Source organism: Solanum lycopersicum, chromosome 5 (assembly GCF_036512215.1).
Source record: "Solanum lycopersicum chromosome 5, SLM_r2.1".
Classification (NCBI taxonomy): domain Eukaryota; kingdom Viridiplantae; phylum Streptophyta; class Magnoliopsida; order Solanales; family Solanaceae; genus Solanum; species Solanum lycopersicum.
Genome location: NC_090804.1, coordinates 19,907,133 through 19,923,009, shown reverse-complemented (window position 1 = coordinate 19,923,009; position 15,877 = coordinate 19,907,133).

The window sequence follows — 15,877 nt, the reverse complement described above, 5'->3', positions numbered from 1 at the left end:
AAAATAAAATCCATCTTATAAACACGAAAGGCTTGAAAATAAACGAGGGTTTCTTTATCGGCCTATTTCAACATATAATATATGTGAGTATAAATTAAAATTTTCAAATTTTAAAAGATAAGAGAGGCCTATAAAACCATCAATGAAAGATTTTTCATTTTCTAATTTTACTATATAACTTAAAGAGAATTGCTAAAATATATATAAAAGACAGAGTTATTTGAAATATGAATTACCTAAAAACAATAACAATGTAATGATAACCGAAGTAACGTTATTATCTAATGCTTAAAGGTAAACATATAAGTAAAGAATTAATGCAAAATAGTTCTTAAGAATAATCACTAAAAGTAAATTTATTATGTAATACTTAAAGTCAAATAGAGAAATAAAGAATTAATGAAAAATAGTTCTTAACAAAAATCACTTACAATGGAAAATTAATAATCAACAAAGTTAGTTAAGAAACGTGGGAAAACACATGAACATCCATCAAAATTAACCAAAACTAACCAAATTAAATAACACATCATTATTTAATGAACAAAAATGTTGTCAGGAAAAGTTCACCATCACTGGAGAACAACCAAAACTACAACAACCATCTATACTAAAATTATCAACACTAAAAATAAAGTAATAATACTTAACCAAACTTAACAAAGAAAGAATGTTACTTGTGGAGTTTTAACTTTTCTACCCAGATGTAGTGAATAGATTAGAGCATTACTAAAATAACAACAACCTCACTAAAATTAAAAAACACTGCAAAAGTTGTTGGATAAAAAGATGAACGACTGCTAAAATAAGATGTTAAGACACGATACTGATCTTTTCTATAGTTATTTGAAAACAACGATACTAATCGTCAAATAGATCTTGGATACAAACAAACCAATATAAAAAAATGAGACTCTAGTTTTGCACTAACTCAACCTACTAACTAACTAACATCAACTAATTAAGACTCCAAAATCTAGTTAACTGGAAACATAAAAGACTCCTAAAAGTACTTCCACTAATAGCACTAAACTGTTGAATCAGTCAACAACAAAAAAAGAAATTCTCACAAATAAAAAGTGGAAGAAACACAAGAAAGATCAAATAAACTTCAAAATAGATGATTCCAGAGTAGCAAATCTCACCAGAAATGGAAGGTTGATGAAAACCTGGTTCATTATTGTTAGGTGTTGTTGACTAAAAAACATGAAATGAGAAAATATAATCATAAAAGGGGATTGAGTAAGAGGGTTGTTTGTTGGTTGCGCGAGCTTGAGCTTGATCGTGCTGGTTGCAGTTTGAGCACAAATAAAGTAGAACATTGATGTTTTTCTGGTGAGATTTGGTGGTTTTGTTTTCCCTATACTTAATTGGCGAAGAGGACGTGCTAGGGTTTTGGTGGTGAGATCTGGGAGGTCGTTTGTCATCTATTAGAGTGGCGAAGAGGACAGAGTCGGGGTTTTGGTTGTAAGATCTGGGGATTTGTTTGTGTTCATTGAAGTGATGAAGATGATGGAGGGGAGTTTTGGTTGTGAGATCTGGGGATTCCTTTGTGTTCATCGGAGTGGTGAAGAGGAAGGGATTGGGTTTTTGTGGTCAGATCTGGTGCTTCGTTTGCTATTTTTTGGAGTAACAAAGAGGATGTGTGTGGTTTTCGTTTCGGGCAGTGTGGTTGTATAGTGGACCTACTACTGGTAGTTGTTTGGTGCTATGGTTCATCGGAGTGAGGATCCCCTCACAGATAGCAGCGTGAGAAGGGAGAAAGGAGGGTAAGTCAGTGATTTTGGTTCAAGTAAGAGACTTGAGCTCATTTGGTTATCGTGTTATGCCGAAACTTGGAACTGATCTTTGAGTTCTTCAATCGGTGAGAAGTTGTGGTGAAGGAGAAATCTAGAGTGTGGTTGGTGGTGGAGGCTTTACGGTGGTTTGGTGGTGTCTTGTTTGTTGTCTTCTCCACCTGTAAGGAGAGAAGATGAGTGGTGATTTAAGTTTTTCTAACAAAACAAACATGAGTTGAGATCTAGACATGGAGGCGAAAACTTTTTTTTAGGACTCTCCCTTTTATAAATTCCTCTTTCCCCTCTCTCCTGCCCCCCCCCCCCCCCCCCCCAAAAAAAAAACCTAAAATTATTTACTTCATGATTAAGTAAAGCATTATAAAAGCAATAAAAATTATTGAAAACAATATGATCATTAAATAGTTATACATGCAATTCATTACTTGTATTGAATGAATTAATAGATTGTGCTCAAATAAGTATAACTAATAGCATAAAAAATTTAATTCAATGAAAACTGATGGTTTAGAAAATAAAAACAATATTTCATATTTTACCTACTGTGAAAAAAATGTTAAAAATCAAAATCAAAATCAATCAGAATTTAAAATAAACTAATAAAATCATAACATTTTTTTTTAAAAAAGGATAATTTTCAATAATCGTATAAAGTTGGAGAAAATGTATTTTGAACTATTTGAAAAATAAAAACATAAAGTATTAACTATAAAAATGTCTATCCAAAATTCAGTGTCAACAACAATGATTGATTCAAATAAAGAATGATCCCACAAATTTCAAGAAAATGAATATTTGATGTGACATAAACTCATCCTGATATTTTATAAATAAGGAAAAACTAGATTTTATGAAATTTGATAATTCTTTTCATGTGCACCCGATTTATCGCTGTTTTTCTTACGCATTAACGTGCAATGGTTTCAAATTTAACAAAAGAATTCTCAACGTCATGTCTCAAGCCAATTTCACAAGAAGCATAATTTGAAAATGTTATCTCAAATTCAACAACTCTACTTAACGTTAGGTAGAGCATAAACTTTTTTGCAATTGAGTTGTCATCATCAGAACTTTATCTTGAAACTTTTCGAAAGACTTCCTAACATATTGCACGACATGTCTATCACATTAAATAAAAAAAAAATTCTTTTAAATTATCCTGAATAATAAGATTCACAATTTGCGCCATACACCTCACTTGAATGTGATTACTGTTCATCAAATCAGTTTCCATGCTATTCATATTATATATATATATATATATATATATATATATATATATATATATATATATATATATATATATATATATATATATATATATATATATATATATATATATATATGTATATATAATTACTCTTATATGTTAGGGGAAAATATTAGATGAGTTTAATACACCGAAAAAATATAAATATGGTAACTCTTAACTAGTTAACGATTTATCAAAATTGAATAATGTCACTACCCAAAAGTGCCCCCTAGAAGTTAGGAGGAACCCTCTTTTCGTGGCTGGGCGTACTTGACCCTTTAGGGTCTTATACAAGCCCTTGAACTAGATTTCATTACATAAGACATAAAAAGTAGTGCGGAATTTAAAAATTTTCAGGAACATTTGATATAAAAAGGAATCTTTTATAAATACATAGAAAATCTCATTGTCACAAGTCAAACTTAAAGACACTACATAAATAACTTAGGGACACGGCCTTTATCATTGAAAGAAATTCATAATAATTCCTGAACTAATAAATTAAGAAACGGACTATGCCCTCGAATATGTCAGGACATACTTTGTCTAGAGAGACTAACTTTCTCAAGCCTCACCTTCTAGACTTCAACATTCAGAATGCTTCCAACTTATACTTCTAGTATAGAAAAGTATGGGGTTATTATAAATAATGTACTAAGTATGACATATGTAAAAATATGAGAACAGGGAAATTTTAGTAAAATATCATTTCATGCCAATTAAGTAAAACATTGATGAATTTAGAAGCAAAACATCATAAGAACCATCATTTAACACTTAGATAAGAGTTTCCATTATTTAAACCAAAAGAGACCATTTACAGTAACTTATTACAATGAATCAAACTTGAGCAATTATAATGATCTGTCCTATTCTCAATGAGTGAACTTCCAAGGCCAAGCGAAAGAGAAAGTGAACTCATTTTCCGTAAGAGTTTCCCTACCTCAGGATTATCCTAAGGCTCACTAAGTTAAGACACGAAGGAAGTATGCATATGCCACCTTCAAGACTACCCCGTTTGGCTTACTCAACTTGGGAGAAACAATCCCCTCAATCAATAGCAAGACATTAAAAGACACCCAACAAATCACCGAAGCCTTCCCTTTAGGAATACCTACTTAGTTGAATGAGTTGATGACGTCCCATACCACCACCTACCTTAATTAGCACATAGGTTTGTCACCGTGTCTTCCCTTTCGGAAGGTCCTACTTAGTGCAATGGATAGATAGCGTCTCATACCACCACCTACCCTTAGTAGTACGTTCTTTTAGAAGACTTAGTTCATTCAACTCAAGTATGTCTCAGGAAGACTCCCCTTTCGGATTGCCTACCTAGTGCAATGAATAAATAGTGTCCTATTCCACTACCTACCATAAGTAGAACACTAATTTAGAAGACTTAGCACGTTCATTTATTTTGTGGGAGTTAGCTTAACCGACATAGACAATGAGATCTAGACATGAAATCCCGATAATAACCCCTATCGGATGAGGGGTCCTCACTTTCCTAGAATGGGTCATTCTCTTAGCATTTACATGGCTTTTCCAATAGCTACACCTATGCGTGCGCATAGTTAAGGGATAAAGGATTGCTGCTAAGTAACTCATTCTCTATTAACAAGGAGTAATCATCTCAAGAGGTACATGTGAATACAACATCTCAACTCATAAAGTGTAATCTACCTCTCCTTCATATCCTCTCGTTGCTAGGCATAGCTTCCCACGGATTCTCAACATTATAGAGTAAAGGTTAATGATAACTAGTGAACACCACATCTCAACTCACGAAGGGCATTTATCCTACAACCTATATTACAATGCTCATGATATGTAGCGGAGTTACTACTAAAAACTTCATCTCAACCCACGAAGAGTGTTCACCCAAAAATTCCCCTTTTGGACTTAACTTAGCTTTATTCATTCAATAAAGTGTGAGTGTGTGTGTACATGTGAGAACACCTTGCAAATAAGCTTCATTTCATTTACATTTAACTCCTATACATGCTTAGACCTTCACTCATCACATCACATACCTTACTTACTTCATATAATCATCTTAGTCTTTTATACTTAATCCTTAACATACTTCTCATAACAAGTTTCCTAAAGCAATTAACAAGAATAACTTCATTCAAGCGTACACCCTAGTCTGCTTCACATAATCACTTCATAAGGCACATTTAACAAGAATAACATATTTATCATCTTACTTGACAGAACAAGCCTTAATAGACTCATTCACAACAAACTAGTAGCTTTACATTCATACAATTCAAATAAACACCACCACCAAGAAGGTGGACCATACCACTCAAGAGCATTTCGAAATTGAAACTAAACAAAATAACCAACATACCCTTTAATCCAAGCTTTCATCACCTATAACCTTTTATACCATAATTAATCATAAATTAGCCCTTTGGGAAGTAGCTAAACAACAATAACAACCATAAGAAATCAAAGCTCAAAGACTACCAATTCATGCTTATATAACCCGTTTCTTAAGCCAACATTATATAAATAGCTTTGACATGATTTCATTGATATTTTAATTGTAAAATCATCACTAAAATTATAAATACCATTATTTATTCATTAGAAACATTTCCATGGTAGAACCAAATTTAAATTTGAAGATAATAGAAACTAGGGTTGAAAACCCCTTTTGAAAATTAATTTGAAGGAAATCCTTGATTGGACGAGAGTTCAAGTATGGATACCATACCTCACATTGAAGAAATACAAAAGATTTTTGATTAATAAACAAACATCAACAGCCCTCCTAGCATTTCTTGACTGCTAGCTTTCTTGGAGACTTGAGAGAGTCTTCTAAGAGAGGGGGGTTTCGGGTTTTGTGGGGGGGGGGGGGTTCTAAAATGAGGTCTTAATCTTGTTTTATGGAGGAACTATCTTCCCCAACATTACACATGTTCATATACAATAATTTTGCATACATTGAAATTTCAATTCAAGGCAAAACATTTTTTCTCAAAATCCACAAAATTAAACATGGTTAAAACTTCAAATTTTCATTCTTTGTGCAATTCATCAAGAGGGCATGATCACATGAAGTATAATACCATATAAACTCATCTCATAAAAAATTGAAATCGTAATTCATGAAAAAATACAATTTTTCTCAAAAATTAAACTTCATTATAGTGAATTCAAAACATCGCTATGTCAGATGTTTAAAAATTCCATCTTGCACCTTCCAAGCAACTTTAGCAAGATGACATGAAAATATGAGGGACAAGACCACACTAACTTACTCCAAAGAGACTTGGTAAGTTTCACTAAGTGCAATGTGAGAGTATCATCCCATACTACCACTCCCACTTAGTGACCCTCGAGGATTCTCTTGGACTATATACATTACATGCCATTCTACTCAACTCACTCTCCCCCACTTAGGGTAAAGCCATCTTTAAGGCCTCATACTTCAAAGTAACATTATACCTCTCACAAGGTAAGAAGTCACACTACCCCCAACTCATGCCCATCAATATCAAACATCAACCTTACAAGTTAAGCATAACACTTTCTAATAATATCTAAGGCTAGACAAATTCTCTTAAACATCACTTCATTAAGCTCTTACTTATCACTTAACTCAATTTCATGGAACAAAACATCCTCACTAAATATTCATACCATATTTCAATCTTAGTTTAAGCCTATACCACAAAGTCCATCAATCAAAAGAACAACTATGAAACATTAGTCACACAAGGGAGTTGTCCTTAACTCCTACAAAATCTCCACATACTCAACTATTCCTCAAATTCACACCTTAAAGCATATCTACCATCATTGAACATTATCACAAAATAACTCATTTATTATCAAAATAACTATATTCATCCTTATAACTCTTACCATGCCTAGAACTAAATCACCACAACCTAGCCATATATGGCATCACATACAAATTTTAAAAACTTACCTTCACATCTACTCTATTAGCCACAAAACTGTCATAACATCGAAACTCACCCTTTTCCCAACCTCAAACTTATAAAAATCTCTCCTTCATAGCAATAACACGTAGAAGACCATTGGACAAAGGGACATAAGAGAGAGAGAGAGAGATCTTATGGAGTTAAGTTCTATTGCACGATTCAAGAGTAATGAAGAAAGTGAAACTATATCGTCCTATAGCCTCTTGTCTATGGATGTGTCGCGACTCACACCAATAAACAAGATATTACTAGACGTGGCTTGTGAGACTTTTAGACCTCAAACTATTTCCCAAAATCTTATGCTCTGATACAATGTTTGTCACAACCCGAAAGTAACCGGTAGAAGTTAGGAGGAACCCTCGTTTCATGGCCAGGCGTACTTGACCCTTTGGGGTCTTTTACAAGCCCTTCAACTAGCAATCATTATATAAGACATAAAAAGTAATGCGGATTTTAAAACTTTTAAAGAAAATTTGATATAAAAAAAGGTATCTTTTATAAATACTTAGAAAAATCTCATCGTCACAAGCGAAACTTAAAGACACTACATAAATAACTTAGGGACACAAGCCTTTACATTGAAAGAAGTACATAATAATTTTTAGCTAAGGAATTAAGAAACGGACTATGCCCTCAAATATGTGAGGACATACTTTGTCTTGAGAGGAAATTTCCCAAGCTTCACATTCTAGACTTTAACCTTCAAAATTCTTTAAACTTATACTTATAGTATAGAAAAGTATGGGGTTAGTAAAAATAATGTACTAAGTGTGGCATATACAAAAACATGCAAAAAGGGACATTTTAGAAAAATACCATTTCATGACAATTGAATAAAACATTCATGAATTAAGAAGCAAAACATCATAAGAGCAATCATTTAACATTTAAAATAAGAGTTCCCATAATTTTAAGCCAAAAGAGACCATATACAGTAACTTACAAAACTTACAGTGAACTCAAATCTAACATTATTGTGAACTAATTGGAAACTTTAACAACGAATCATTTAAGCATTCACAATTAATTCAACTTGAGCAAATAGAATTAACTATCCTATTCTAAATGAGTGAACTTCCAAGGCCAAGCGAAAGAGAAAGTGAACTCATTTTCTCTAAGAGTTTCCCTACCTCAGGATTATCCTAAGACTCACTAGGGTAAGACATGAAGGAAGTATACATATGCTTTCTTTAATACTCATAAAGAAATAGTCAAGACTAACCCTTTTGGCTTCCTCAACTCGGGAGAAACAAGCCCCTCAATCAATGCAAGACACACAACAAACCACCATAGCCTTCCCTTTCGGAATGCCTACTTAGTCCAATGAGTAGATGACGTTCCATACCACCCACCTACCCTAAGTAAAAATTCTTTTAGAAGATTTGGCACCAAGTGTTCCCTTTCGAAAGGTCCTACTTAGTGCAATGGATAGATAGCATCCCATACCACCACCTACCCTATGTAGTACGTTCTTTTAGAAGACTTAGTTCATTCAATTCAAATAAGTCTCAGCAAGACTTCCCTTTGAGATTGCCTACCTAGTGCAATGGATAAATAGCGTCCCATTCCACTACCTACCCTAAGTAGAACTCTCCCTTAGAAGACTTAGCACGTTCATTTCTTTTGTGGGAGTTAGCTTAACTGACATAGACCATGAGGGCTAGACATGAAATCCCGATATTAACCCCTATCGGAAGAGGATCCTCACTTGACTAGAATGAGGTCATTCTCTTAGCATTTACATGGATTTCCAATAGTTACACAAATGCGGGTGCATAGTTAAGGGAGAAGGAGATTTCTACTATGTAACTTATTCTCTACTAACGAGGAGTACTCATTTCAAGAGGTAAATGAGAATACAACATATCAACTCCAGAAGTATAATCCACCTGTCCTTCATATCCTATTTGTGCTAGGCATAACTTCCCGTGGATTCTCAACATTATAGACTATAGGTTAAGGATAACTAGTGAACACCACATCTCAACTCACGAAGGGCATTCATCCTCCAACCTATCTTATAAATCTCATGGGATGTAGTGGGGTTGCTACTAAACACTTCATCTCAACTCACGAAGATCGTTCACCCAAAAACTCCCCTTTTGGACTTAACTTAGCTTCATTCATTCATTCAAGTTTGAATGTCTGTGTACATGTGAGCACACCTTGCACATAAGCTTCATTTCATTTATATTTAACTCTTATACTTAATTAGACATTCATTCATCACATCACAAACCTTAAATACTTCATATAATCATCTCAGTCCTTTATACTTAATCCTTAACATACTTCTCATAACATGTTTCATAAAGCAATTAACAAAAATAACTTCATTCAAGCGTACACCCTAGTCTGCTTCACATAATCACTTCATAAGGCACATTTAACAAGAATAACATATTTATCATCTTACTTGACAGAACAAGCCTAAACTCATTCACAACAAACTAGTAGCTTTACATTCATACAATTCAAATAAACACCGCCACAAAGAATGTGGACCATACTACTCAAGAGCATTTCGAAATTGAAACTAAACTAAATAACTAAATCATGACTAGTCATCCTTACTGTACATTGATGAAATGTGAATTGTTCTTTCATATCATCCTTAATTTACATTGATGAATGTGAATTGTCCTTACACATCATCCTTAGGTGTTAATGAGACTAGTTTCACATATTCTAACACCTTCATTCGTGAGTATTCTTTTAACAAATTAGCTTTGGTGTAAGTAAGACTTTTCTCACTTCATTGAACACCCCATTCTGGTTACTTACTTAATTTAGACCACTTTAATTATGTTATAACCAACGTTACTTACTTATTTTAGTGTAGTAGATTCATATCACCGTTTATGGACGATGAGCACTTCATTCAATGAGTTTCGTGTGTTCATAGTTCATTCTTGTGGAGCATGTTGGGAGTTGTTCCAATGAATGTCATTCCCTTGGCTAAGGATTCATTGATATTACTTAAGAAGTTCTTAATATATATTTGATACTCTTACTACACAAGAATTGGCATATGATTAGTATTTGCTCAAGATTTTGGATATTAGACTAGGAAGTTCATTCTTTTTTACATAAGCTAATTTTTACGTATTTTCATATTTAAATTGCCATATGTATGAAACCTTAGCCAATATTTTAATCATATACATAAGTTCTTAACGATTAGAATATATTCATTTTGACCAAATAGAGTTAGCCAACTTTATTGGAACGAGATAGACAATTTATTCAAGTTATGATTTCATATATGTCTTTGAGACAATTCTTAGTTTATGGATTTTTAGTGCAACGTTTTCAGAACATATTGGACAACATTATATTAAAATTTGATGGATTTAACATCTTCATAATATCACAACAACAAGTCGACACTCAGCCAAAGACACATATTCACTTAACACATCATTGACTTAACTTAGCATATTATCGATCCTTAATTATCAAGATAAGATTAACTTTACGCAATTACAAGTTCATAAGTTCATTCGATAATCATAATTCAAGAACAATAATGTTAAGAGCAGCCAGTACCACATACCAACGACATGATTTCTAACCTATTCAACATTGAAATTGTAACAAGGATACTAGGGAAAGGAGTTCGACAAGAACGACGGGAAACAACCCTAGTTTTCAATATCTTGAATCATTTGAAATAAAGTTTTCTTTGAGAAAAAAAGTCTAGTAGATAAACCCATACCTTAAGTAGAACTTAATCTACGAAAACCACCTTGAACGAACCTTGAAGAATCGTCTAAGAAATTTTTTGTTTTTTTTCTTGCGTTTTGTTCACTGTTTTTCTCACGCTTATTTTCTTGTTTTAGTAGTGTATTTGTTTGAGTTTGAACGTGGTTTTTAGGTTTAGGAACTGACCTTGACTTATTCAACTTAGGGTTTAATAATTTAATTAAATAAAATAATTAACCAATTACTAAAGCTCCCCTCCTAAGTTTACCAAACATAAAAGAACGTAACACTTAGTTGAATCTGGAAATTGGTGTTGGCAATGGATTTAGTTAACATTTTGACTTTATATTAATCAATTAAATCCTTAATTTAATTAATTTAGGTACCTAGGATAATTACTAAAGTACCCTCAAGTCATTAGAACCAAAATTAACCTTTTAGATAATCCTAGGTTAACTACTAGGATGTTTCTTGAGTTGTACTAGGTTAATGTAAGAATTTCATTTTGATCATTTTAATTAATTAATTAAATAGATAATGTACTTAATTAGGTGACCTAAGTTAATTATAAATTACCCTTAAGTCGTTAGAACCATAACCAATCCGTTGAACCATCCTAGGTTAGGTACTACATTGTCTTTTTCTTGTTTTAACCGAAATCTGGAAATTTCTTAGTGAATTTCGGTTTTTCCCTTTTAAATTAATTAATTAAGTTTCTAATTAATAAATTAAATAGCCTAGGGTATTTAATAAACATCCTAGGTTAAGTACTATGATGTTTCTTGAGTTGTACTAGGTTAATGTAAGAATTTCATTTTGATCATTTTAAGTAATTAATTAAATTGATAATGTACTTAATTAGGTGACCTAAGTTTATTATAAATTACCCTTAAGTCGTTATAGCCATAACCAATCTGTTGAACCATCCTAGGTTAGGTACTAGGTTGTCTTTTTCTTGTTTTAACCGAAATCTGGAAATTTCTTTGTGAATTTTGGTTTTTTCCCTTTAAATTAATTTATTAAGTTTCTAATTAATAAATTAAGTAGCCTAGGGTATTTAGTAAAGTATACCTAGGTTTTTAGGACCTTAACTAACTCTTTGGACAATCCTAGGTTAGGTACTAGGTTGTCCCTTTCTTGTCTTAACCGACATCTGAAAATTTCCTTTTTAGTTTCAGTTTTAGCCCTTTTAAATTGATTAATTAATTTTCTAAATTAATTAATTAAGTTACCTATGGGAAATACTAAAGTACCCCTAATATTTTAGGACCATAACTAACCTTTTGGACCATCCTAGGTTAGGTACTAGATTGTCTCTTTAACTAGTACTAGGTTAGTGTAAACCCGGTTTTGATCCTAGGTTGTGGGGTGTACTAATTAGCTTATTTCGTTTTATACTAGGTAAGTTACCTATTTAGGGCAGTAGGTTAGAGTCTATAATTAGTTAGGAAGTTATGACCCACATGGAGGGGTCCCTTGTGCACGTTTTTGTCCCCTTAACTACCCTAACCGAATTCGATTAGGGTGGTCCCCTTCATTGGTGCTTGTTCACATGTTTTGCACATTTTCTTGCACATGGGTTGGTTGTACTTTACAAATTAACTATTATTTACGGTTCCTTTGGGAATTTTTATTCATTGTCCCAAGGATCCTCACTATGTCTTTGATCACTGCTTACTCTACATGATCATTTTAAATGGTTATGTACTATGATACTAGGCTAGACACTTGGATTCCTAGTACCTATTATGTGTGTTGGAGATAATTATCACAATTTATTTTAGCTTAGGGTCTTCTTCGCAGGTATATTTCTAAACAAGCTTGAACTAAATTTGCTTTTTTTGGTATATATAGAAATTGGCTAACACCCCTTAGACGTTTTTCTATACTATGCCCAATATTTCTCAATATTTGGCATTGGAATGCCTATGTATCCTCAATATTTATTCTAACGGACTTACTGGCTCTTCTCTAGACATATGATTTTCTGAAATGTTACATTATCCCCCTCTTAGGAACATGCGTCCCGAATGACACATACACATCATTTAAACAAAGAGGGTGATTTTCGAAAGTTACTTAAACACGCTTACACTTTTCTCCTTTGTGAATATATTATTCACACATTTTTGGATGATGCATATCATTCAAGCTTATCTGAAGCTCCATAATTGAGATTGAGGAATTTCCTTCTCAATCACACTTAACTTAATGAACATCACAAATCATTCAACACCAAACATGCCTATGCTACACAAAAATAGCAACACAAAATGCAACATAACTTCTTTTTAGCTCACATAGTTCTATTATAAGACATATAATAAGGGACTTACCACACCAAATCCACTAATACATTTAATCTTAGAGTTTCTTAAACATAAACCAGACTCAGAAGAGTATATCTAACCTCGTAGATAACATCTTGCTGTCCTTGAGATTTGAACTTAATGACGCCCAACTTAACTACAAAGAGACTTGATACTATGCCATAAACTTCTATACATACCCCTTCGGCTTTAACGTTGTTTCCTATGTGAGTACTAACTAGAAACGGTTCATGTAAGATCACAGGAAGTAAGTCAAATTCATTAGGCAACAAAAGAGTAAACATTGACAAAGTAGATCCTAGAACTAATAATATATAATCACAAAAAATGACAAGTAAGTTACCATTATCCACATCCGCGTACTTCTCTTGTTCCTCTATTCCTCTCAACGACTAGAACCAATTTTTATTTGGGGGGTTCAGCTACAACAGTTGACCGAGGCTGAGCATCTTCCTTGACTAGTTGGATTCGAACCACACCCTTCTCATTTTAACCCAACTTATTTGGAAACTAAAGCCTTAATACCCTATTTCTATAGTTTATTATAGCATAACTCTTATGAAGCAAATCTATGTCTAAGCCATATTCTTGAGTTGATATGCAACAACCTAATCCTTATCCTCCTCATTAATACTCATAGCAGGCTTTTAGAAATTACCATGCATTCACCTCCATGCGAACAACAACACTCACCACATATGTTTCATCCAAGTTGGGCAATTCCATTATGTCCCCTTCTTTTGAAAGCTAGATCTTGATTCTGGCACCTTAGACCACTTGGCCTTCCTAATTCTTGTGTGTATTCTTCTACGCTGCACACAATAAGGAAGTTAGATACTTATATTGACACAAAGTGTCAAAACTCTAGATAGCACGATAAAAAGTAGAAGAAGGGAAAATTTCCTATCATCGCGTAGTCTCTAAGTCATGATTGTGGCTCGCTTCACAACCATAAGTAAGAAACTACGTAACGTGGTTGTGTTGAGATTTATGTCCTAAGTAATTTAACCTCATGCTCTGATACCAAGCTTGTCACGACCCGGATTCTGGAATCAGGATCACAACCGGCGTCGTTGACCTCTCAAAGGTCGCAGACAAGCCTCATCATGCATTCATCACATTTATATGGTTATTTTTAGCGGAAAATTTAAAATTTTCAAGGTATGAAATCTAAACAGACTTCGTATAGTTATTTCATGAATTCATCATATACTAAGCTCAAAATAAACATAACAACCATCTATTAGAACAATCTAGTTGAAAAAGAATAAGAATATATCATATATATGTTTGCCAAACACGACCTTATTACAAAAGCCTCGAAATGAAAGTACAAAAGAAACTCTAGGGACAAAATCCATTATATTTTTCTATAACTAAGGCTAGACTAAAATTGTAGCATTCTCAAAATCAAGAGGACCTACCAAATGGTCTGGAGAAACGCTGATGTACGAATCGTTGCAAGAGTCGTCAATCTGTCCCTTAACCTACATCTATAAAATAGTAAATAGTAGGGGTTAGTACACCACTTGTACTAAGTATGGGTGTATTAACACATACACGTAAGGCAATGTACGATCAAAGAAAGCTTTTCCTAAACAACATGCTATTTCTCGAAAGCCAAGTCACTAGACTTTCAAAAAATGTTAATTGTGAATTGTGGTATGAATATGATGTATTTTAATGCATTAAAAGAACACAACACATTTTTTATATGATTACAAGACCGTATCATCAACATAATTTTAGAACAACTCGGGCGAAGATTTGTGATTTTTTATCCTCTTAGACCGAGAACTCCTCTTTGTACACTTAGATTATTTTTTAGTCTTTTTCTTCTGCTTGTTGTGTAGTTGAATAATTCATTTGGTCCTATGTTTTACATACAAGTGCAATAATTCATTGTAGACCCATAACCACAATGAATCGATGTAAGTAATCCAAGGACTAAGGAATGATTTCCCTACCTTATAGTGAGTCATTCTTTAAACAATATATTCATTACCTTTCATAAGCAATTCTCCATTGATCATGCCGTTAATTTCATTACTTTCATGTTTTATATATTATACATTTCATAAACACGAAACTTTGAAATCGCTGAGGTAGCATAAGACATCTCAAGTTAGGGACCAACATATAGGACCTCAACCCGAGGGCCTTCTTAACCAAACAAGAGTCTGCTTCATTCGTTCATTCGTAATTCACATTATTCATTTCATTCATTCGTAGGCTTATGTAAACATTAACTATACCTAGGATGAATTTTAAGACTCTCATCGAGATCATGAAGTGCAATGACCAAGAATGACATAATGTCATTACTTGAATATGATTTGAGCTCCTGATTTTCTTGCACAAACACCTTCGGTATCGTTATTTTAATTATATTTCATACTTTGAGGATAACCAACCTTAACTGATATAGATCATATGAGTATTATAAAATCTAGTGTCTATCCCACACTATAACGAGGGGGAATCACCGACCAAAGTGACCCAAAACATGCTAGCCTACATAGGAATTAAACCCCGCCAAATCCCTATATTAGCAATATAGGTTCGAAGACTAGGAGATATAAGGATACCCGTAGCGGCATGCCAGACAGTCTCATCTCATGAGAGTTACATGAACCTCTGTCCTTCCCGAAAGAAGGCATCACAACTCGTAGCTAGCCTATCGGTGCTCAGTGTAAAGTTCCATTTCATCCAACTCATACGTCATGGAAGCTGACTTCTAGTATGAGGACATCATAGCTCAATAGATGATTTTCTCATCTCCTAATTAGTATTGAGTTTACATCAGTCTCAATACTTTCGTTAGCGTGTACA